The sequence below is a fragment of the Amblyraja radiata genome, chromosome 20, assembly GCF_010909765.2.
Source record: "Amblyraja radiata isolate CabotCenter1 chromosome 20, sAmbRad1.1.pri, whole genome shotgun sequence".
Lineage (NCBI taxonomy): Eukaryota > Metazoa > Chordata > Chondrichthyes > Rajiformes > Rajidae > Amblyraja > Amblyraja radiata.
This window is the reverse complement of record NC_045975.1, coordinates 16,094,279-16,117,594: the sequence shown is the minus strand read 5'-3', so window position 1 is coordinate 16,117,594 and position 23,316 is coordinate 16,094,279.

Here is a 23,316-nt window from a genome sequence, read left to right as displayed (position 1 = left end):
ACATCCCGACAGAATTTGTTTTCTTAGTGTAAAATTGCCCTTAAGATTTTGAATTATTTCAATTTTCTAGCTTTTAATTTAGTTTCGATACACAGCGTACAGAGACCGCACCAACAAAACACTATGGATAATTTACAATCAACCTGCAAACCTGTAAATCTTTGGAGTGTGGGAGGAAACCGGGGTACCAGGGGAATACACACGTGGGCAGAACATACAAAGTCAGGATCGAACCCGGGTCTCTGGCATTGCAGGGCAGCAACTCTACCGCTGCACCTACAGCTAACCAGATTTTGGTTATGACGATTGACTGTATAACATTTTTGTGTATTTTTTACAATCATTGTTTAACTGGTCGGAAAGCTGACTGCACAGTGAGATGTAATTTCTCATTTGTTTAAAGTACATCATCCCCTTTTCATTCCATAACAGTGCAGAAAAGGGTTGATTCCAGATTGTACTGATAACTGACTCTGCAAGGATTATAGAAAAGAGCTACCTTGGTTAATATTGGAATTAATTTCTAGGAGATAAATTATTGGAATGATAAATGAGGAGTGGTATGATATATTAATGTAAGGGACTTTTATGGATACCATTTATTGCTCTATGATTAACAGCCCAGCACATCAGCAGAGTTCTAATTAAAACTGACTAGAGCAATAAATCATCTTGCATCAATAAAATAAAATAAACTGTTGCCTTTGCAGCTTTATAAATGTCCACAATTACTGACCAGCCTCTTGGGGATTTACTTGTGCTGCATCTTAATTTACAAACAAAAACGCCCCCCCCCTGTTTCAATTGAACATCTTTTGGTTTTCAAACCATGTTCATGTAATATAAATTGGTTTGGCACCTGCATATTCTGGATGAGATTGATGGATGCATTTACTGAAGGATTATTGACTATGAAGTAATTGACAGATGCCATGGTTTATTGTTCATTGTTGATTGCTTACTTGCAACAGCACTGATAAGTTAGAGTACTGAGAACATCATCACACTTGTATTGTCTGATAGCAGATCTGTAGGATGAAAATAAAATCCTGAAGTTCCTTTATTTATTCTTTATGACAAATGGGTGACTTTATATCGGATAAAATTGACAGAATATACAATACTGTAACTTTATCAAGATAATTGAATTGCAAAACTGATGTGTCATCAGTTTAGGAAAGTTACCAAACCATAAAAATATTTCCAATGGGCCTGTCCCACAGGTGACTTTTTAGGCGACTTTGCAGTTGCCACATGGTCACCACATGTTCACGGGTGGTTGCCGGGGAGTCGCCTTGATGGATGTGAGGAGTTCCCACATTCTGGGAACTAGTTGCGACCTCATTATGGTCGCCGAGAATTTTTCAACACGTTGAAAAATTAGCGGCGACTAGAATGAAGCCGCCATGGAGAATAGCGAGAATTCTGAAGCCATAGGTGGGTCGATAGAAGATCCTAGTGGTTTACCAGGTGGTTGAATGTTCTCTTAGGTTCTTGTAGGTTGTAGCCGGTGCTGATTGGCTCATTGGAGAATAAAAGCGTAAGCAGTAGTCTTCAGATCCAAAGGTAATTTTCAGTTTTTTTCCGTCCGACCATCAGGCTAATAAACACTATGGACTCCAATTAAACTCCGAACTATGAAATGCCTTAATTACACTAAAGACTTTGGGCTTTTTAATGTTTTTGCACAATAATATCTTTTTTTAGATGTTTAATTTTTTTTTGTTTATTATGGTATCTATTGAGTGCCAATTTTACATTCCTGTTGTGTCATTGCAAGTAAGAATGTCATTGTTCATTTTGGGACAGATGACAATAAAAAGCTCTTGACTGTCTTGACAACTCAACATTCACAGCACTCTGCAACAAAAGATTACAAAGATTTGCAGCCCTGCTCCTTTTCTCACTCTTAAGTTGTTAGTCACACAGCAATACAAGTCAAAGATGTAGGATTGTTACATATTAATTGGTTGTCTTACTTCAGCAGCCATCTGAAATATTTGATCATAAGAAATTATGATTTTACTTCGGAGTCACATGAGTGATTCCGTGAAGAACCCGTTCAGCACGCATGCGCGGCATTACGTCCAGCAGAGCAACAGCGGCGCAGCGGGAGTCAGGCGCTCCCGCTATGGAGGTGAAAGAACGGACCGTCAGGTAAGCTGACGTCGGCTTTTTCTTTCACAGGGAGCCTTCTGCTGTCCGGCAGAGAAGAAAGGCTCTACAACAAACCTGTCCCCCGCTCGACTCCACGGAGGAGCGCCCATCTGGGGGGGGCAGCAACAGAACAGACCTGTCCCCCGCTCGACTCCATGGAGGAGCGTCCATCTGGGGGGGGGGGCAGCATCAAGGCGGTAGGATCACTTACCCGGCGCTCCGCTATCCCGACACCGTGCCGAGCCCAGCCCCGCTAGCGCCTAAGCAGCGGACTGGAAGTAACGCCACGGAGGCGTCCGGCCGGTGGCTCTGACTTATCGGACCGGACGTCTTTCCCCCCGCATGGGGGGAAAGACAGCCGCCTGAACAGACCTGCCCCCGCTCGACTCCACGGAGGAGCGTTCCATCTCGCGGGGGCAGCAACAAGGCGGTAGGACCGCTTACCGGGCGGTCCGCTACCCCGACACCGCACCGAGCCCAGCCCACTAGCGCCTGAGCAGCGGGCTGGATGTAAAGCCAAGGAAGAGGCGTCCGGCCGGTGGCTCCGACTTATCGGACGGGGACGTCTTTCCACCCAGGCGGGGGAGAGACAGCCGCCTGAGCCGCCTGGAGCGGCTCTTGGAGCAGGAGCTCCAGCGAGGTGCACCCCAGGAGGGGCGCTCTCGCAGAGGGGGGTCAGGCACTCCCTCCACAGTGCCTTGTGCACTGTCCATTGCTTCCTCCTTTCCAGAGGATAGCTTTGGTGACCAGGACTGGGCTGGTTAAGAACAGGGGCAATGGCTGAAGATCTCGGGAGTATGCAAGGGGTGCAGGAACAGGAAGAGCTGCTAGGTGTGGTGGACAGCTACGTGGACACCCCACGTGCAGGAGGCCATTAAAAGCCTGACGACAGCCATCACATCGTCTTTTCCTCGTTCCATGGACAAATACGGAGATGACCACAACCTTCGTAAACAAGTCATAAGACCTGCCATAAAATCCTACATTGCGGGGTTGTGCATACCCCAGCCACTGAGCCAGACCCACTGCTCTTTGGCAAAAACCTCACAAAGCATATGAAGGACATGCAAGAGGTTTTACAAAACTTTCGGCTCATGAGGGCAGGGCCGGGACGAGTAACCAAAAACAGTAATTCCTACGCAGCAGCACCCCATCGCATCCATCAGTCAACGTCTACCATATCAGGCTGATGAAAGCTCGGGGTCCGCATTCTATCACCGAAAGTCTTCTTTAGACCAGGGCCCAGAGCGGACCCCATGGAAAATGTGCCACCCCCCAACATCACCGCCATGTCAGACGATGTGCAACACTCGTTGGACCGGCAGGAAACAGAAGAATACCCATAACCATGGAGGTAGGTGGGTCAGGTTCCTACCCGTATATAGAGTAATATTAACACATGGGAGTCTATCATGAGTGATCAGTATATACTCAATGGCATTAGTGAATACAAATACAATTCATACTAGAAAAATTGCCACCAGGTCAACATTCACCCCACAGGGTATTTTTCCCCTCTCCGTTAAAGAAACAAGAGGGACAAGCTGAACTGGTGAGAATAATTACAAAGGGTATCATTGGAAAACCTGAACCCTTGCAATTCGTATCAAATATATTCACTAAACCCAAAAAAGATGGTGGATGTCGCATCATCATTGACTTAACTTCATTAAATATGTTTGTTAAGTATATACATTTCAAAATGGAACCGGTTGTTACTGCCAAACAACTAAATTCCAAAGGATACTTCATGGCAAGCATTCATCTTAAAGATGTTTACTATTTAGTACCATTCACAAGGATCATCGCAGATACCTGAAATTTACCTGGATGGGGCAGCTATAGCAGTTTAAAGCGTTACCCAATGGGTTCACATCAGCCCAAGAGTGTCACCAAGACACTAAAACCAGCTCTGGCAATATTCAGAAGACAAAAACATATTGTCATGGCATATCTTGATGATATCCTAAATGGTAGGCAAGACCATGAATTTGACTATGTTAGCTGTTCAGCTACCAAACAGTTATTCGAAACCCTGGGGTTGTCTTACATCCAGATAAATCTAAGTTGAAGCCATCCTCTATCATGGACTACGTGGGCTTCACAATTAATTCAGTCTACGTGACTGTAACATTGCCAAGAGACAACATAGTTGAATTGGCACAATCATGCAACAATTTAATGGTCAACAAACTACCAACTACTCGACAAGTAACAGAGTAATTGGAAAAATGGTAGCAGCATTTTCCGGCTACATAATTCGGACCTTTGTACCAAAAACGACATACAGGTCATTATGATCGTTTCATGAAGTTACCCACTGAAGTAATATCAGAACTACAGTGGTGGGCAAAAAACGTTTGACATAGTTTCAGCCTATTATCATCACTAACCCTACGTCAGTTATCCAAACAGATGCCAGTGCTCAAGACTGGGGAGCAACTAACTCTATATCCAGCACAAGTAGTAGATGGACTAACCCAGAATCATCGTTACCACTTACACTGGGCATTAATTATCTAGAGATGTTGGGTGACTTTTATGGTTTAAAAGCATATGCATAAATATGCATCACTTACATGTACGGTTATAAATAGATAATACTACGGTGGTGGCCTACATTAACCATATGGGCGGCATAAAATCGGTATCATGCGACAAGTTGGTCAACACAATTTGGCAATGGTGTGTCCAAAGACATATTTGGCTATCAGTAACTTACCTGCCAGGTAAGCTAAATACAGTGGCAGACACCAGGTCACGTAAATTTAATGACAACATCGAATGGATGTTAAAACCCCAAAAACATTTTCACAAAAGTTATCAAGCAATATGGCACGCCAGATATCGATTTATTTGCATCAAGGCTAAATCACCAGGTACCTATGTAAGTTGCTTGGGAACCAGACCCTGAGGCAGCAGCGGTAGATGCGTTCGCGCTGAATTGGGGAAATTCTTCTTCTATGCATTTCCTCCCTTCTGCCTCATCAGTCGGGGACTACGCACAGTACAAATGGACTCTGCTTCAGGTATTTTGATAGTACCTGACTGGCCTACACAGCCATGTTTCCCAATACTCCATGACATGGTTGTTGAAACTCCGATGGTATTCCCCAGTGACCCAGAGTTGTTAACATCCAGTGGGTGGCACAAGCCACCCGTGCCATGAAAAAATCAAACTCCTGGGTTGCAGATTCTGCACAAACCACTTCTGGGACTGGGATTATCATAACAAACCATTGACACCATGTCAGCATCCCTCCGAACATCCACTAAAAGACAGCACTTGTCCAGCATCAAAAAATGGGAGAAGTACTGCTTGGATACAGGGATCACCTACTCAACCGCTACAGTTACCAACGTACTGGAATTCCTGGCGAACCTTCACCACGATGAAGGACTCGGCTACAGAGCCATCAACACAGCTAGAATTGCCCTGCCTGTCTATTTAAAACCAGCTCCAGGACAACAGGCCATGGGGTCCCACCAGCTGGTGGTCAAACTAATGAAGGGTATTTACAACTCTAACCCCCTAGATCAAGGTACACCCATATTTGGGATGTCAGTGTGGTCCTGACATACCTCAGGGGATGGCCACCAGCCAGATCCCTCAACCTGGAACCATCCATGCTCAAAACACTCATGTTGATGGCACTTGTAGCTGCACAGAGGGTCCAGTCACTACACCTATTGCGACTGGACACCATGCTCACAGCTCCAGACCAGATCTCTGTCGTTATCCAGGGAATGATCAAACAGAGCAGACCAGGAAAACCTAATCCAGTCGTGGAATTCCGGGCTTACCCGCCAGAAACACGGTTATGTGCCATGACCCTATCAGAAGGGGGCGCTGCACTGGCAGCAGCCTGTCGGCAGCGTGTCCGGTTTTTTTCCAACTTTTTTAATTTTTTTAGTATGTTTAAAAGTCTGTTTTTAATGTTTCTTTGTGTGTTATGTGTGGGGGGTGGTGTGGGGGGGTAAGGGGGAAACCGTTTTGGCCGCCTCTTCCATGGAGAGGCGACTTTTTCAGGTTGCCTCCCCCGTGGCCTAACAGCAAGGATCGGCGCGGACTTTCCCGGAGACGCGCCCGGAGCTTCAGCAGCGGGCGCAGCGTGGACTCTCGGTGCGGAGCGGGTGAGACCTCGCTGGAGGGGAGCGCTCCGTTACACTGGCCCGCGGCAGCCGGCAGCCGGCAGCCTGAAGCCGCAGTCTGCAGAACTCCAGCTGGTGCGGCGTCTACAGCCCGGGATCCCTCGTGGAGGACCCGGGGGGAAGAAGAAGCTTCCACCGCCGGCCCGCGGCCGTCTTCTACCGCGGGTGCGGCATGGACTTACCATCTCCCCTGGAGGGGAGCTTCGACCGCCGGCCCTGCAGACTGCGGTGCTTCCGGCTGCGGCACGGCAGGTACTTTAAAACTTTGACCGCCGGCCTGCGGCCTACACCAGCCTGAAGCCGCGGTCTCTGGTTGGGAAAAGCCGATCCTGGACTCATCTTGACTTTGACTTTGTCCCTTACCATCTGGACGCCCGCAGCAACGGCTGTGGAGGGTGGTGGTCCCGACCACGGGGGGAAATGGAGGAGGACTGGCCAAGCTCTGTGCCTTCCACCACAGTGATGAATGCTGTGGTGGATGTTTGTGTAAAATTTTTATTGTGGTTGTGTTCTTTATTACTGTACCGCTGCTGGCAACCCAAATTCCACCGACCTTGGTTGTGTGGCAATTAAATTATATCTATCTATCTAAATTATATCTTATATCTAAATTATATCTAAATTATATCTATCCTACATAGACACAACCAAAATATTCGAGGGAGATGAAAAGCCTTGTGGGTCAGTCATAAAAAACCTTATGGTCGGGTGACGAGCCATTTCGAGATGGCTCAAGCAGGTACTAAAAGCTGCTGGGATAATTTGAAATGTACAAATTTCATTCCACCAGGGCAGCATCCACGTCGACGGCTAAAAAAATGGACGTGCCTATAAACCACATCCTGGCTACAGCAGGATGGTGGGGGGAAAGACCGTTCAGAAATTTTATACTAAGCCGTTGGCAAAACCTGTTTTATTTGCAGGAAAGATTTTACAGACTGCAAATATTTAATTTAAGCCCAGGGCAGCAATTTAATTTCTTTGCTGTTATTGTTAAAATACCATTGTGTTTTTCTACAAACAGATTCATTGGTTGGTTACGATAACACACTTCCTCCCTCAAAGACTTCGGCAGTGATGTAGTAATAACTGTTACACGGTTTGAAATCACAGAGCTTTGAAATCTTCACGGAATCACTCACGTGACTCCGAAGTAAAATAGTAAGATTAAACGAGAACTTACCAGTTTGAAGTTTGATCTGTATTTTATGAGGAGTTACGATGAGGGATTACGTGCCCTCCGCTCCCACCCTCAACAATATGGGTCAAATGCATAAACTGATGTCTCCTTATCTTTACTATGTTTACTTCAATAACTGTGTCTATCTGTGATTTCACACCGCTGCTTTGAAGTATGCCGCGCATGCGTGCTGAATGGGTTCTTCACGTAATCCCTCATCGTAACTCCTCATAAAATACAGATCAAACTTCAAACTGGTAAGTTCTCGTTTAATCTTACTATTTTTTTCCACAGGCGCCCATCCTTATTGCTGATTACAAAGGAGAAACTGTTTAATGTTCTGCAATTATCATCTTGTATCAAGGCATACCAATGTAATTATATATTTTAATATATTTTTTTATTAAAGGTAATCAATTACAATGCCTCAAACAACTTTATATCAAATTAATTCAATTTGCATTAAGTAAAACACTAGTAATACTTATCTACTATTTTTTTAGAAATAATGATAGAGAAAGAATAGAACAGTTATAAATCATTAAGAGAGTGATTAAATAATAATTTGATTATATATAAGAAAGAAAAGAGAAACGAAAAAAAAAAAAAAAAAAAAAAAAAATTTTTAGTAACCATAATATGTATTATTAATAACACTACTACAAGTGATAGTATCAATAAAGACATATATGTAATTCCAATATAAAAATGAATTATTCTCACCAAATCCCGCAGGGTGCACGTCGAGCTGTGTTGCCAAGAACAGCTACTTCTCTAAATACTGTATATATGGAGACCATATCTGTTCAAAAGAATTATACTTGTCCAATAGGACAAATCTAATTCTTTCCAGATGTAACGTCTCCATCATCTCTGTTGCCCACATTTTGGTTGTGGGGGATAATGTTCCCTTCCAAAATTTCAATATGATTTTTTTTCCAATTATTAAACAGTAATCAAAGAAATTTCTTTGATTTACTGTAAGTGATAGATGTAAATCCGGAATTCCAAATATTATTAGCTTTGGGTTAGGGTCCAATTTAACTTTGATGACTTCAGAAATAACTTTAAAGATTTCTGTCCAGTAATAATTCAATTTAGGACATGTAACGAAACTATGTATTAAATTTGCCTCTGCTTTCTTGCACTTATCACAAATAGCGGAGAGATTCGGAAAAATACTATTTAATTTAGTTTTCGAATAATGTAACCTATATAATACTTTAAATTGTATCAGTATATGTCTGGCGTTTAATGAACACCGGTGTATTCGTTGTAGACTTTCTTCCCAGTTTTCTTTTGTTATAGCCAATCCCATTTCATTTTCCCATGCTTGACGATATACTTCCGTTATTGGATTCTCCTTATCCAAAATGATGTTATATATATAAGCTATTAATTTTTCTGTATTTGGATATAAATTAAACAGTTCATCTAACAATCCTGCTTCTTTATTTTTATAATCTTGTGTATTGGATTTAATATAATCTCTAATTTGTAAATACCTAAACAAATGTTGTGGAGACAATCCATAAATATCTTGTAACTCCTGGAATAAAAGAAATTTTCCTTTTCTATACAGGTGTTCTATCCTTGTAATTCCTAAATCATCCCATTGTTTAAACCCCCCATCTAATATAGCAGGTTTAAACGATGGATTATTCATAATTGGTAATCTAAATGAGAGATTATCCAAGTGTAGAGTCTTAACTATTTGTTTCCAAATACGTCTATTATTATATATTATTAGGTTGTCTTTATAATATTTTTTTTGTACTTCCGTTGGTGCAAAAATTATCGAACCTACATTGAAAGGTAGACAGTCCTCCTTTTCTATATTTAACCATGTCGGTTCATGATCCATATTTACCCACCAGAAATTCATATTCTTAATCTGAACAGCCCAAAAATAATATAAAAAGTTTGGAAGTGCTAATCCTCCATTTATCTTAGCTTTGCATAGATGTTTTTTATTTATTCTGTGATTTTTATAATCCCAAATAAAGCTATTGACAATATTATCAATTTTTTTAAAAAAAGTTTTCGGAAGAAAAAAAGGAATAGCCTGAAACAAATATAACAACTGCGGTAGAAATACCATCTTTATGGCACTTATTCTACCAATCATGGATATAGGCAGTGTTTTCCAATATAAAATATTTTTTCTAAGTTTATCTAATAGTTGAGGATAGTTGGATTTTATTAATGAGTTATGAGTTTTAGTTACGTTAATCCCTAAATATTTAAGTTTGTCTGTAACTACTTTTAATGGGTATTGTTGTAATGTATTAAGATTTATTCCTGTTATTGGCATAATCTCGCTTTTATCCCAATTAATCCTATACCCAGAAAATGCACCAAACTTAGTTATAATGTTTAGCAGGTTGGGAATACTAATTTCCGGTTTTGTAATATAAATCAAAACATCATCTGCATATAAAGAAATTTTATTAATTGTTGTATCAGTATTATAGCCATATATTTCAGGTTCAGATCTAATTTTTTCCGCCAATGGTTCTATCACCAATGCGAACAATAAGGGTGATAACGGACATCCCTGTCTGCATCCCCTAGAGAGTTTGAATTTGGCTGATAAAATTTGGTTAGTCAAAATTCTTGCCATAGGATTCGAGTATAAAATTCTTACCCATTTACAAAATCTATCCCCCAATTGAAACTTTTCCATTATATTAAATAAATACATCCATTCCACCTGATCAAACGCTTTTTCTGCATCTAGTGATATAACCGCTAGTTCCGTATCTCGTATTCTTTTTGAATATATAATATTAAACAAACGTCTGAGATTATGGGATGAGTAACGTTTTGGGATAAAACCTGTTTGATCATAATGTATTAATTTAGAGATCACTAAACTTAATCTCCTAGATAAGACCTTAGTTAATATTTTTTGGTCTGTATTTAAAAGGGCAATCGCTCTATATGATCCAGGATCTTCCAAATCCTTATCTACTTTAGGGATGAGTGTAATTGTGGATTCATTTAAAGATTCTGGTAATTTTCCTTGGTCATATGCATATCTATACATTATTTGTAATCTTGGGGAAATCAGATCTTGAAATTTTTTATAAAATTCTGCACTCAGGCCATCTGGGCCCGCTGCTTTTCCGTTCTTTAGCGAACTAATTGATTCTATAATATCTTTTACTGTTATTTCAGCATTTAACAATTCTCTACCTTCCTGATCTAAGCTATTGATTTGACATTCTTGTAAAAATATTTCCATACTATCTGTTTGTCCTGTTAGTTTTGACGAATAAAGATTTTTATAATATTGTAAAAATCTATCATTAATATCTTTTGGAGTAATTAATATATTTCCATACTCAGATCTAATTCCGTGTATCATCTTCTCATCTTCTAATTTTCTAAGCTGTCGTGCTAGTAATTTTTGTGGCTTATCTCCAAATTCAAAATACACTTGCTTAGTTTGTTGAAAAAGTTTAATCACTTGATTAGAATATATTTTATTTAATCTATATTTTACTGATGCAATTTTATTACTTAACTCTTTGGAAGGCTGTTTTATATTTTCATTATCTAGACGTTTTATCTCATTTTCTAAATTTTGTTCTATTTTTCGATTTTCTTTATTGAGATGTGCTTGTGCGGATATTATTGCGCCACGCATGAATGCCTTAAATGTGTCCCAAAATAGTGATGGAGAAGTTTCAGGATTATCATTAGTTTCAAAAAATAATTTAATCTGATCCATCACATATTTACAACAGTCATTGTCCTTTAATATCTGAGGGTTAAATCTCCAGGTAGTAGTTTTATTAGATATATCTTTTAATTTTATCTTAAATGTTAATGGCGCATGATCCGAGATGATAATATTATGATATTTTGCATCATACGTAAAAGGAAGTAATTTAGAATCTATTAAAAAATAATCTATCCTCGAATAGGTTCCATGTACGGGCGAGAAAAAAGAATATTCTCGTCCGGATGGATTATCTAACCTCCAGATGTCTTTAATATTAGATGTATTGATAAAAGCATTTATGAATTTACTTGATTTCGAGGCAGCTTTCCTTTTTGCGGATGATCTATCTAGATAATTATCTAAAGTACAATTTAAATCACCTCCAATTATTAAATTGTGTTGAGTGGATATAGGAATATTATTAAATATTTTCTTAAAAAATAATGGATTATCAAAATTAGGGGCATATATATTCATTAAAATTACCTTTTTTGAATATAATTCCCCTGTAATTATTACATATCTGCCTTCTTTATCCTCTATAATAGAACTTTGTATGAAAGGTATACCTTTGCGAATAATTATTGCAATTCCTCTAGATTTATGAATAAATGTAGAATGATACACCTTAGAAATCCATTTAGCTGTTAATCTATGTTGAGCATCTTTTTTAAGATGAGTCTCTTGAAGGAAAATGACATCTGTCTTCAATCTGTTCAACTGAGCTAACACCTTTCCCCTTTTAATTGGTTCATTAATTCCTTTTACATTCCAACTGCAGAAGGTTACTCCATCACCCCCAGTCTTCACCTTTATATCATGCATTTTACTATTAGGGCGGCTTTTTTTGGAGTAGCCTTCTTGACTCACCCAGCTCCCCGTTGCACCCGGACATCAATCCAATGAGAATTTCTTTCCACCTTAATCCACATCTATGTCTTCTTAAACTAAATACACAATATCCTTCACATCTACATTCAAATAATATATAATATAAGATCAATAAAAAACAAAAACAATAAGAAATATCAATAATAAAAAAAAAGTAAAGGGTGTTAATAGGGTGCTCAGAAAAAAAAGAAACTACACTTGTATAGTGTGTAGTATGTGAAGGTGAAAGCCACACTAACGTGGCCATTAATCTAAAGACTTCCGTTTTTTTAATTAAAAAAAGATGTTGATTATACCAGCTCCTATCTCAAATGCTATATATATTGGGGTGGGGTACTAACTTTATATACTTAGTACTTAGTAATTATTTCTATTATTCATATTACTATTTGCTAATTACTAATATCAATTGTATTTAATACTATAATATGTAATACTATTATCATGGAATAATTAAATATTTTCTAATAATTAATACAGAACTACTACTAAATGCCCATTATTCCACTTCCTTCTAAGTGAGTATTTCATAACCACAGGTCGATGATAAAAGTTCAGTCCTCTCCTTCTCCCTCGGGTTCTTCCTCCGCATCTTCTCTCTCTTCATCTTCTGGCTTCTGCTGTATGCCTCGTGCGAATTTCAATGCTTCAGTATGCTTAACGAAACGATATTCCTTGTCATCATAAGTTACTCTCAGTATTGCTGGGTACATCAAGCCATATCTCAGATTCTTAGTATTCTGTACATTCCTCAGGATACCTTTTGTTTCTTTAAATAGTGCTCTTTTCTTGGCCACTTCTGCTGGGAAGTCTCTAAAAATACTGATGTTGTCTCCCTCGTATTTCAGGTTTCTCTTTTTTATTATTATCTTCATCATGTCTTCGAAGACATGGTCAAAGGCCACTTTTACAATCATTTGTCTGGGCGATGAACCTATCCCAGGGGCCCGTCTTAGAGCCCTATGTGCACGGCTCAACAGGGGTTCATGATCCAAATTCAAAATATCCATTAAAAGTTTTGCAACAAATTTTCGAGGATCTTGACTCCCCTCACGACCTTCGCTCAGACCAACTATACGCAAATTTTTACGGCGTTGGCGTCCCTCCAGATCAATACATTTCTCGTTTGTTTTATGTAATAATTCTAAGAGGCGTTTGTTCTCGGCACGGAGTTTTTCGGTCTCCTTAGTATTCACTTCAGCAATTTTAGTTAGCTCTTTAATTGCTTCGCCTTGTTGGTCTAGCGAAATTATAGTAGGATCTATCTTGTCATCCAGCTTTCTTTCCATCCCAGCAGCTATTTCCTTTACATCCTCAATTTGAGTTTGTAACTCGGCATTAGCCTTTTCCTTCCACTCATCCATCATACTTTTTACCGTCGTTATAACTTGTTTTATTAAGTCTTCTTTATCTTCTTTATTTTTCTCGTGAGACACCAGCATATCCGCTTTTAAACTTTTTATCTCCTCCATATACTCCTTCCTCTGCTTCTTTATCTCCTCCATATACTCCTTCCTCTGCTTCTTTATCTCACCTAGAATGGTAGTCTTAAGTTCCTCCATTTCAGCTTTCCTCTGTGAGACATCTTCTTGAGAAGCAGCAGTTGCACCCGAGCTGAGGCCAGTTTCCTTTCTCGTAGCTTTTTTTCCAGCGATGGGGGTGGGGGAGCGCTGGGTCATAATTTCTTCTTAAATCGCGCGCCTGATGACGTCACGCACCTTTTAAACGCTGCCGGAGCCGTTCGCAATCGATCTCCTGTGGTAAGTGCGTTTGTTTGACCCTTTTACCCCCGTTTTAAATGCAGTTTTTTTCGGAGCTGTAATGGCGCGATTCCACTCACATCGTGGCGCCAACCGGAAGTCCCAATGTAATTATATAAACTGAACATGAGGTGTGACAGTAAGCAGGATAAATAATTAAAATAGTATTTGAATTATTATGTACACTTTATACATGTTGTTTAGAAATTAGTTTAGTTTAGAGATACAGCGCGGAAACAGGCCCTTTGGCCCACCAATTCTGAACCGACCAGCGATCCCCACCACTAACACTATCCTACATACACTAGGGACAAATTTACATTTTACCAAGCAAATTGGAGTGTGGGAGGAAACCGGAGCTTCCCAGAAAAAACCTCATGCAGGTCTCGGGGAGAACATACAAACTCTGTACAGTCAGCACCCGTAGTCAGGATCTAACCCGGGTCTGTACGGCAGCAACTCTACCGCTGCACCACCGCCCCTCACAAAATAATTATTATGTTTCTTAGAATCCTTGTGTCAAGGATGGCATCAAATGTTCAAACAAACAAAAGACTATGTGTCCGTGGAACTATTTGTCTATTCAATTTGATAAAATTTTTATCATTGTCACCTATTACACTTATCTGAGAAACTATTGCTTTTTATCATGTAGACTCAGGGGAGGCCGTCGTCCGTGATATCAATAGCCGGCTTAATGTCCGCGTTGGCTGATGTTCTTACCTCCAAAAGTGTTTGTCAATCATACTGAACGTGATAGTACAGTATGTGCAAAAAGAGCAAGTAGTAAAAAGTAAATCCACACAAGTTTGCTGAGTTGACTCGGAGCTCTTGTCAGTACAGCCCTCGACACAGCACACTGGAAGTGCCGCACGGCGCACCGGAAGTGGCTGATCATCCAAAATCAGTACCCTGTACCTGCTTTCTCCCCATATCCCTTGATTCCGTTAGCCCTATCTATCTAACTCTCTCTTCACATACCTATAAGCAACAGAAGACAGAAGAAACATGGAAAAAGTAACATTTTTCTGTCATTTAGACTAATTAGGTCTCATTCAGAATGATCCCCTCAATTCAATTCAACCTGCTGAAATAGACCACATATTTGAAACAATTTAAGACAATCACTATATAAACAACTCATTGTTACTCTGGAGAAAACAACCTTATCTTCATTTTGTCTGTATGTCATTTTCATAATTGCGAGACAAGAATTTTTCCAAGCAGTCATCAGAAACCAGCCATACCAGAGCAAAGGTCTCAGCAATCTATTGGATTTGTATTAAATGCATTTAAAGTAATATTCCAGAATACCACAATATAGAAGTTATCCTTTGACCCGCTGTATTTTGGAAGAGTAATCTTGTGTATTGTATTATTTTCCTAAATCCTCTTGTTTGTTCTCTGTTTCTTCTCCAGTTCATGACTGACCACAATATGTACGAATTGGCAGCAACACTTCTTCCTCGATAACCATCAACATGGGAGCATCTCAATGGTGCGTGCTCAGCCCTCTGCTCTACTCACTCTATCTATGCATGACTGTATAGCCGGACAAAGTTCAAACTCCATCTTCAAGGTTGCTGATGATACCATCATTGTTGGATGAATTATAGATGACGATGTCGGATTATTGGAGGGAAATTGATCGACTGACCAAGTGGTGCCAGAACAACAATCTTGCTTTCAACGCAGTAAGACCAAGGAACTGATTGTAGACTTTGGAAGAGGAAGAACGAGGATCCACAAATCTGTCTTCATTGGTGGTGGTGGAGAGAGTCAAAATCTTCAAATTCCTGGTCATGCATATCCCTGAAGATCTGTCCTGGACCCAGCACATTGATGCAATCATAAAGAAAGCTTATCCTCTACTTCCTTAGAAAATCAAGGAGATTTGGTATGTCAACGAACACTCTCGTGAACTTCTACAGGGGTACAGTAGTGGGCATATTGACAGGTTACGTTACAGCCTGGTTTGATAACTTGAATGCCCTGGAACGAAGAAGATTGCAAAAAGTGGTGACCACTGCCCAGTCCATCACGGGCATTAACCGTCCCACCATTGAAGGGATCCACAAGAGTCGCTGCCTTAAAAAAGGCAGTCAGCATCATCAGAGACCATACCACCATGGCCACACTCTAATTTAATGCCTGCCATCAGGAAGAAGGTACAGGAACCTAAAAACTGTAACGTTCATGTTCAGGAGCAACATTTAAGGGGGCGACAATCAACTGCCATGGAGAGATATAATGTCATACACAAGAAAGGGTAGATGTTGGTTGACAAAAAGTGAACACACAGTGCTGGTGTAACACAAAGATGCAGCAGAATTTTGGAAACGTCATCCCGTCACCCATTCCTTCTCTCCAGAGATACTGCCTGTCCCGCTGAGTTAGAGTGTCCACGGTAGACTCACGAGTCACTACGGTAAACTCAAGGGCTACTACGTTCTTACAACGAGTTTAAAAGTTTAAAATATTTACTTCAAGAGTAAATTTGACTCGTGGAAATCTTTCATCATGTTGAAGATTTTCACGAGTTAACAGGTTTCCCGAGTCCCTGCCATTAGCGTTACGAGTTCCGACGTTCCCACTACGTTAATTCTACATGATTACCACGAGTTTGATTTGTTTTATACTCGGGATCACTCATGGGTGGACTCGCACCATGAGACATGGGTTTTACTTCTTCCCTACAACCATCATTCCATTAAACACCAACATTTCCAAAATAGGCTCCGAACTATATTGACTTGGGGACATAATTTTTGACTTTGCACTATTATTGCCTATTTATTTGTCTGTTTGTTTTTTTGTTATACATACTGAACTTTTTATTGTTGTTTATTATGGGTTTTACAGAGTACTATGTTCACATATCTGTTGTACCGCTGCAAGTAGGAATTTAATTGTTCCATTTTGGGACATATGATAACAAAACAATCTTGACCCTTGACTCTTGTATAGATTGCTGAACAATTGAGGCCCAATAAATAAATGGTTCAGAGTGCATAAGGATTATGGGCCAAAAAGTATGTGGAATTAAAACTGCTGATCACAGCCCCTCAACGTTGCCTCTCCAGAAGATGTCTGCTGTACTCATTACATTGGCTTTATCACTGCTTTCAGCAGAAGCTAATTAAATCTCTGATTAACTGGTAAAGGCAAATGTCTTCTACAAATGTTCAAGGAGTTGTAAGATCTACAGTGATTCAGAGAAGCCAGCAAACTGATTCTAAACCAATTAATACTGTCAGGTTGTGCCCAGAGAGACTGGACTGTGCACCGTTATCTGCAAGCACCTATGTGTCTCTAAAACTGCTCTTCACTGCTGGAATAAACACGCCATGGAGCATTCATAATAAATTGAGCAGAACTACCACTGCCTATTTTGTCCCCAGCCAGCTGGGATAACTCAGTAGGTGGATGGATCTTCCCAATAAAATTGAAAGGGACATTTGTAATGCCTGATTATAGATAAAAGGTTGCTTGCTCATATATAACTCTATTAGCAATTTTGTAAATGCAGTTAGCTAACTTTGTAGCAATCTTACCCCATTCATCCATTTAGCGGAATAGGTTCTCGAAAGATTTAAAAGGCGTAAAAAGGGCAAAGTGTTTATTTAAAGGAATGTTGTATTATTAAGCTCCAATGCATTATTCCATGTGAAATACAATGACATGTAATTCTCTGAAAGTCACATTTTTAATCTGAGACCTATTAACAGAGTATAGTTTTATAGGGAGGGGGGAGGGGGGGGGGGCTGAGAGTTTCTTGATTAGTACGGGTGTCAAATGTTATGGGGAGAAGGCAGGAGAATGGGGTTAGGAGGGAGAGATAGATCAACCATGATTGAATGGCAGAGTAGACTTGATGGGCCAAATAGCCTAATTCTACTCCTATCTCTTATGATCTTATGACCCAGTGGGGAACGGGGGGGCGCCTGCTGCCACGTGCTGCAACAGGCAGTACATAGGACTGTTCTTTGGACAAACGTACAAACCTGTAAATCTTTGGAGTGTGGGAGGAAACCGGGGTATCAGGGGAATACTCACATGGGCAGAATGTTCAAACTCCTTACCGACAGCACCTGTAGTCAGGATCGAACCCGGGTCTCTGGCATTGCAGGGCAACAATGTAAGACAGGTACATGGATAGGACAATGTAAGGCAGCAACTCTACTGCTGTGCCACAGTGCTGCCCTAGGTGAAGTATTCTACATGATTTTACCGGGTTGACTGCAAAACAAAGCATTTCACTGCAGCTAGGTACAGATGAAGATAAAGTATCATTGAATAATTTAAGTCAAAACAGATCAGAAAAGTAAATAAACAAATAAAAGGGCAAGGACATCAATGCTGATAGAAAATTGGAAAAGTAGCATTGTTTTAAATGGTGACAGATTGAAAGGTCTTAATGCTCGAGGTCTTCCTGAAGTCATTGTCAACAATGCTATAATGTAGCAGTCATGCTTCCCTGATAAAGGGCATGCTTGTATATGATTATTAACACCAGCTCCAAGGCATCACAGCAGGAGCTCGCCTGGGCAGCGTGTTGGTCATGGTTGCATTATTAATCACGTTGAGATCAGAAGTGGGTATGTTCATTGCAGATTGCACAACATTTAATTTAATTTACAACTCTTCAAGCCACGTTTGAAGATACCCTTACATCCTAAGAGTATCCGTTGACCAGAAACACCACTGGACAAACCATCTAAATAGCATGGCTATAAGTGTACATCAAAGACTGGACATAGGACTGGACTGGAAGGAGATAGAGAGTGCAGTAAAAAGATTTCTAGACAAGAACCTCTCCATTAATGTTAACAAGGCAAAGAGGCTAATTATTGACTAAAAATGAATGTTGTACACATCACAGTCAGCATCAATTGTGCCACATCAAGCTCCTAGGCATTAATATCACCTGCAATTTGTCCTGCACCAACCATAATGGACACATTTATCTGTTTTGTAGTAAATGCCTACTATTTTCTGTGTGCTTAAGCAAAGCAAGAATTTCATTGTCCTATACAGGGACACATGGCAATAAACTCACTTGAACTTGAACTTGAACTAATGAAGCTATGGCCAAGAAAGCATGCCAAAGCCTCTATTTTCTCAAAAGTTTGGCATGAGTTCAATGACTGTTACCATCTTCTACAGGTGCTGGTAGAAGGCATCCCATTGGCATGTATCATAGCTTGTTTTAGCACGAGCTCTGCCCATGATGACAGGAAATTGTACCCCAGCCCATCTCACAAACCTGTCATCTACCTTCAGGAAGGCAGTCAACATAATGAAGGGCACTTACTCCCCAGTCATTCCCCCTTCTCCCCTCTCCTGTCAGGCAGTAGATAGAAAAGCTTGGAAGCACATACCACTTCAGGACAACTTGTTCTATTTGATCTTATTTGATTGTGCACACCGGGTTGATTGCATTCATCGAAACAGGGCGGACCACGTGAAGGTTACAATCTCCCACCCCTTCAGTGACTGAATGAGTGCAGATTGAAACCATTCTGGTCAAAGCAGAAAATTTGACTGGTATGCAGATGTCACCCTAAACATGCACTTTCTCCATCATCAGAAGTTAGCAGTGAATGGCAGAAAAGATTTTGTTTGCAAGATAAACTGAAGTTATTTATCTTAGCTGCTCTGGCAGCTCCGTCCAGATCAGTCAGTGACTTGACTTGAAAATATATTCAGCATCCCTTTTTCATTGTCACTTGAAATTCTCCTCAACAACACCTCATCACCTTCTCAAGTGCTGTTGGGAATGAACAATAACTGCAAGTCTATCCATAGATATAAGATAGAAATTCATGGGAAAATGCTTTATAGGTACTCAGAAATTTGTTTGTATGTGAAATGTACTATTTTCTGGGTGTGCTTGTGATGAATGACGAACATGCATTTATGTTGTAGATAAATAAAAGTGTTAGGAAAGAATAAAAAAAGCAAGTTGATGGAGTGTTATGAACAAACGGTGAAAGAAAGTTCCTATGCATATAAATCCTGATACTGACCAGTGTGCTGAATAGTTTCAATATAATTCAATGTATTTTGTCACAAAAAGTGGTTATGGTTACAAATCTGTAGGTTTTTTATAAACATTGAATGTGTTGTACATGTGAACATATGTTACCTTAAAATGCTATTGTAATTTAGCTTATTTTAGTTTAGTCATGTTATGTGTACAGAGATAGAGCAAAATGCTTGAGTACTTGAATACAATAGATCCTCTTCTGGAACAGCATGCATTCTGATGCCATTTTGCAACTACCAAGTCTTTGAAAAGTTTGATCCCGGCCAAAGGAGATGTGCAGTTTCTTATTTTCTCAATTTAAGGCCCTGTGTCCTGGCAGCACTGGATTGATGAAGATCAGGTAGTTAAGACAACTTTGCGATGACAACAACACATTGCCCTATAGCAATCAACATGTATCATTTGAAGCACTTCAATCATGTATGAATTTCATCTTGCATTGAATGCTAAAAATCAGTCTCAATGATCACATTGAAAAGCAATCAGTTTAGAAACGTAATTTGTTGTTATTCCTTCCAACTTTCATGAAGTTCCAGATTCATGATTTCCCCTCCAACATAACTTAGTTGACTTTAATTTAGCCTCTTATTGCCATCTGTACCAAAGTACCGTGAAAAACGTGTGCTATCCAGTTAATGAAAAGACGATACATGATTACAATTAAGCTGTCCACAGTAAAGGGTACCACATCTAGTGCAAGACTTGCTGGCAGGTTTACTGACTTAACCATCATTTCATTCTGCAGACAACATTTTCAGTAAATCAACCCAACTGACATCCTTGTTTATCTTGCAGCACAACTCAGTTACAACAGCCGGAAGGCAGCTGCACTGTGCTTACTTCATACCGGTCTGTTTGTTGGCCAGCAATGGGCATGTTGTGTGTCATGTAACTTGTCAAACAATATGGCAATCATGATTGAATAGCTGGCAGTGTGTACAAGTCATGAATAGTGCACCAGTAACTAACAGTTATGTTGTTAGGGCAGCACGGTGGCGCAGCAGTAGAGTTGCTGCCTTACAGCGAATGCAGCGCCGGAGATCCGGGTTCAATCCTGACCACGGGTGCCTTCTGTACGGAGTTTGTACATTCTCCACGTGACATGCGTGGCTTTCCTCCGAGATCTTCGGTTACCTTCCACACTATAAAGACGTATGGGTTTGTAGGTTAATTGGCTTGATAAATGTAAAATTGACCCTAGTGGGTGTAGGATAGTGCTAATATGCGGGGGTCGACGCAGACCCAATGGGCTGAAGGGCCTGTCTCCGCGCTGTATCTCTAAACTAAACTAAACTAAACTAAACTGCATAATTTGTACCAAAATTAGCTTAAGACTATTACGGATGAGTGGAAGTTGCTGGCGATTGGGAAATGGTGCATTGTGTCAGACTGGAACCATTGGTAAAATTGGCATGGTATTGCATTTCAAAGATTCATTCAGTTCTGCGAGATAATAGAACTTGCACTGCTGCATTCAATAAGTTGCACAATAGTGCAGCTTGCTGGGTCATTGCCACACAACTCCTGTGATTCAGGGTCAATCTTGTTTCTCCAATGCTGTCTGGGTGGTGTCTGCACATTCCACCTATGACCAGGAGGGCTTTCTCCTGATACTCGCTTTATTTTTCCTTCCGCAACCCCAAAGATGAGCAGGTTCGTAGTTACTGTTCCGTCGTGGAGTGGTTGAATTTAGAGGAGGTGATGGGAATATGGAGAGAATAAATTATGCAATAATATAAATAGGCGCTTGATGGTCTACACGGTCCTGGTGGACGAAAAGGACTGTTTCAGTTCTTTATGAATATGAGTCTTGTGTTAAAGGCCAAATTTACTTTCATAGTTATACGTTAGCACTGCCTGTCACATTTGTAGAGGCTGAAGAAGGGTCTCGACCTGAAACATCACCTGTCTATGTCACAGACCAGTTCTGATTTCGTCACTTCTGGCTGTTTGCCTTCCACAGCCTCAGAGTCTGAAGAAGGGTGTCAACCCGAAATGTCACCCATTCCTTCTCTCCAGAGATACTGCCTGTTCTTCTGAGTTACTCCAGCTTTTTATGTCTAACTTTGGTTTAAACCAGCACCTGCAGTTCCTTCCTACACCCAATCTATTTTCTCCAAAGATGCTGCCTGATCTGCTGACTTCCAGTAGTTTGTGTCTATTTGTAGTCTACTTATCCAAATTTATGCAGGAAAGCTTTTCCTTCATTTCTCTCCACCAATGCCTTCTGTGCATTGTCTGAATTCAGAGCGTCATCTCTCTCATGTTGTACTAAACCTTGATATTTTCCAGATCAGGATTCCTTCTTCCATAACCGACCCTTATATGCTCCCACCATAATGCGCTATTTCTCTATGTATAAACTAACCGCTGATGTATTTTTCCCCATCTGACTTTTGCAGCCAATGAACAGCTAGGCTCAAACTGACCATTTGTATTGAGAGACCCCGTGACTCTACTCTCACTCCCCATCCCCCCACTCATAACAAGGGCAGAGTCCCCCTTGTCCTCACCTTCCACCCTACCAGCCGTCACGTAAAACAAATAATCCTCTGTCATTTTCGCCACCTCCAACGTGACCCCACTGCTCGCCAAATCTTCCCATCTCCTCCCCTGTCTGCTTTCCACAGAGACGGCTCCCCCTGTCACTCCCTGATCAATTCGTCCCTTCCCACCCGAAACACCCCCTCTCCGGGCACTTTCCCTTGCAACCGCAAGAAATGCTACACTTGTCGCTTTACCTCCCCCCTTGACTCCATTCAAGGACCCAAGCAGTCTTTCCAGGTGCGACAGAGGTTCACCTGCACCTCCTCCAACCTCATCTATTGCACCCGCTGCTCTAGATGTCAGCTGCTCTACATCGGTGAGACCAAGCGTAGGCTTGGCGATCGCTTGGCCGAACACCTCCGCTCGGTTCGCAATAGCCAACCTGATCTCCAGGTGACTCAGCACTTCAACTCTCCCTCCCATTCCGAATCCGACCTTTCTGTCCTCGGCCTCCTCCATGACCAGAGTGAGGACCACCATAAATTGGAGGAGCAGCACCTGATATTTCGCTTGGGCAGTTTGCACCCCAGCGGCATGAACATTGACCTCTAATTTCAGGTAATCCTTACTTTCTCCTCCCCTTCTCATCTCGCCCACTGGCTCCACCTCTTCTTTTCTTCTTCCCGCTCCCCCACCCTCACATCAGTCTGAAGAAGGGTTTCGGCCTGAAACGTCGCCTATTTCCTTCGCTCCATAGATGCTGCCTCACCCGCTGGGTTTCTCCAGCATTTTTGTCTACCTTCGATTTTCAAGCATCTGCAGTTCCTTCTTAAACATATGTATAAATCGTTCACATGAGTAGGCAACACATTGCAAATTAATAGCCCAGAGTTCATCACACATCATGACC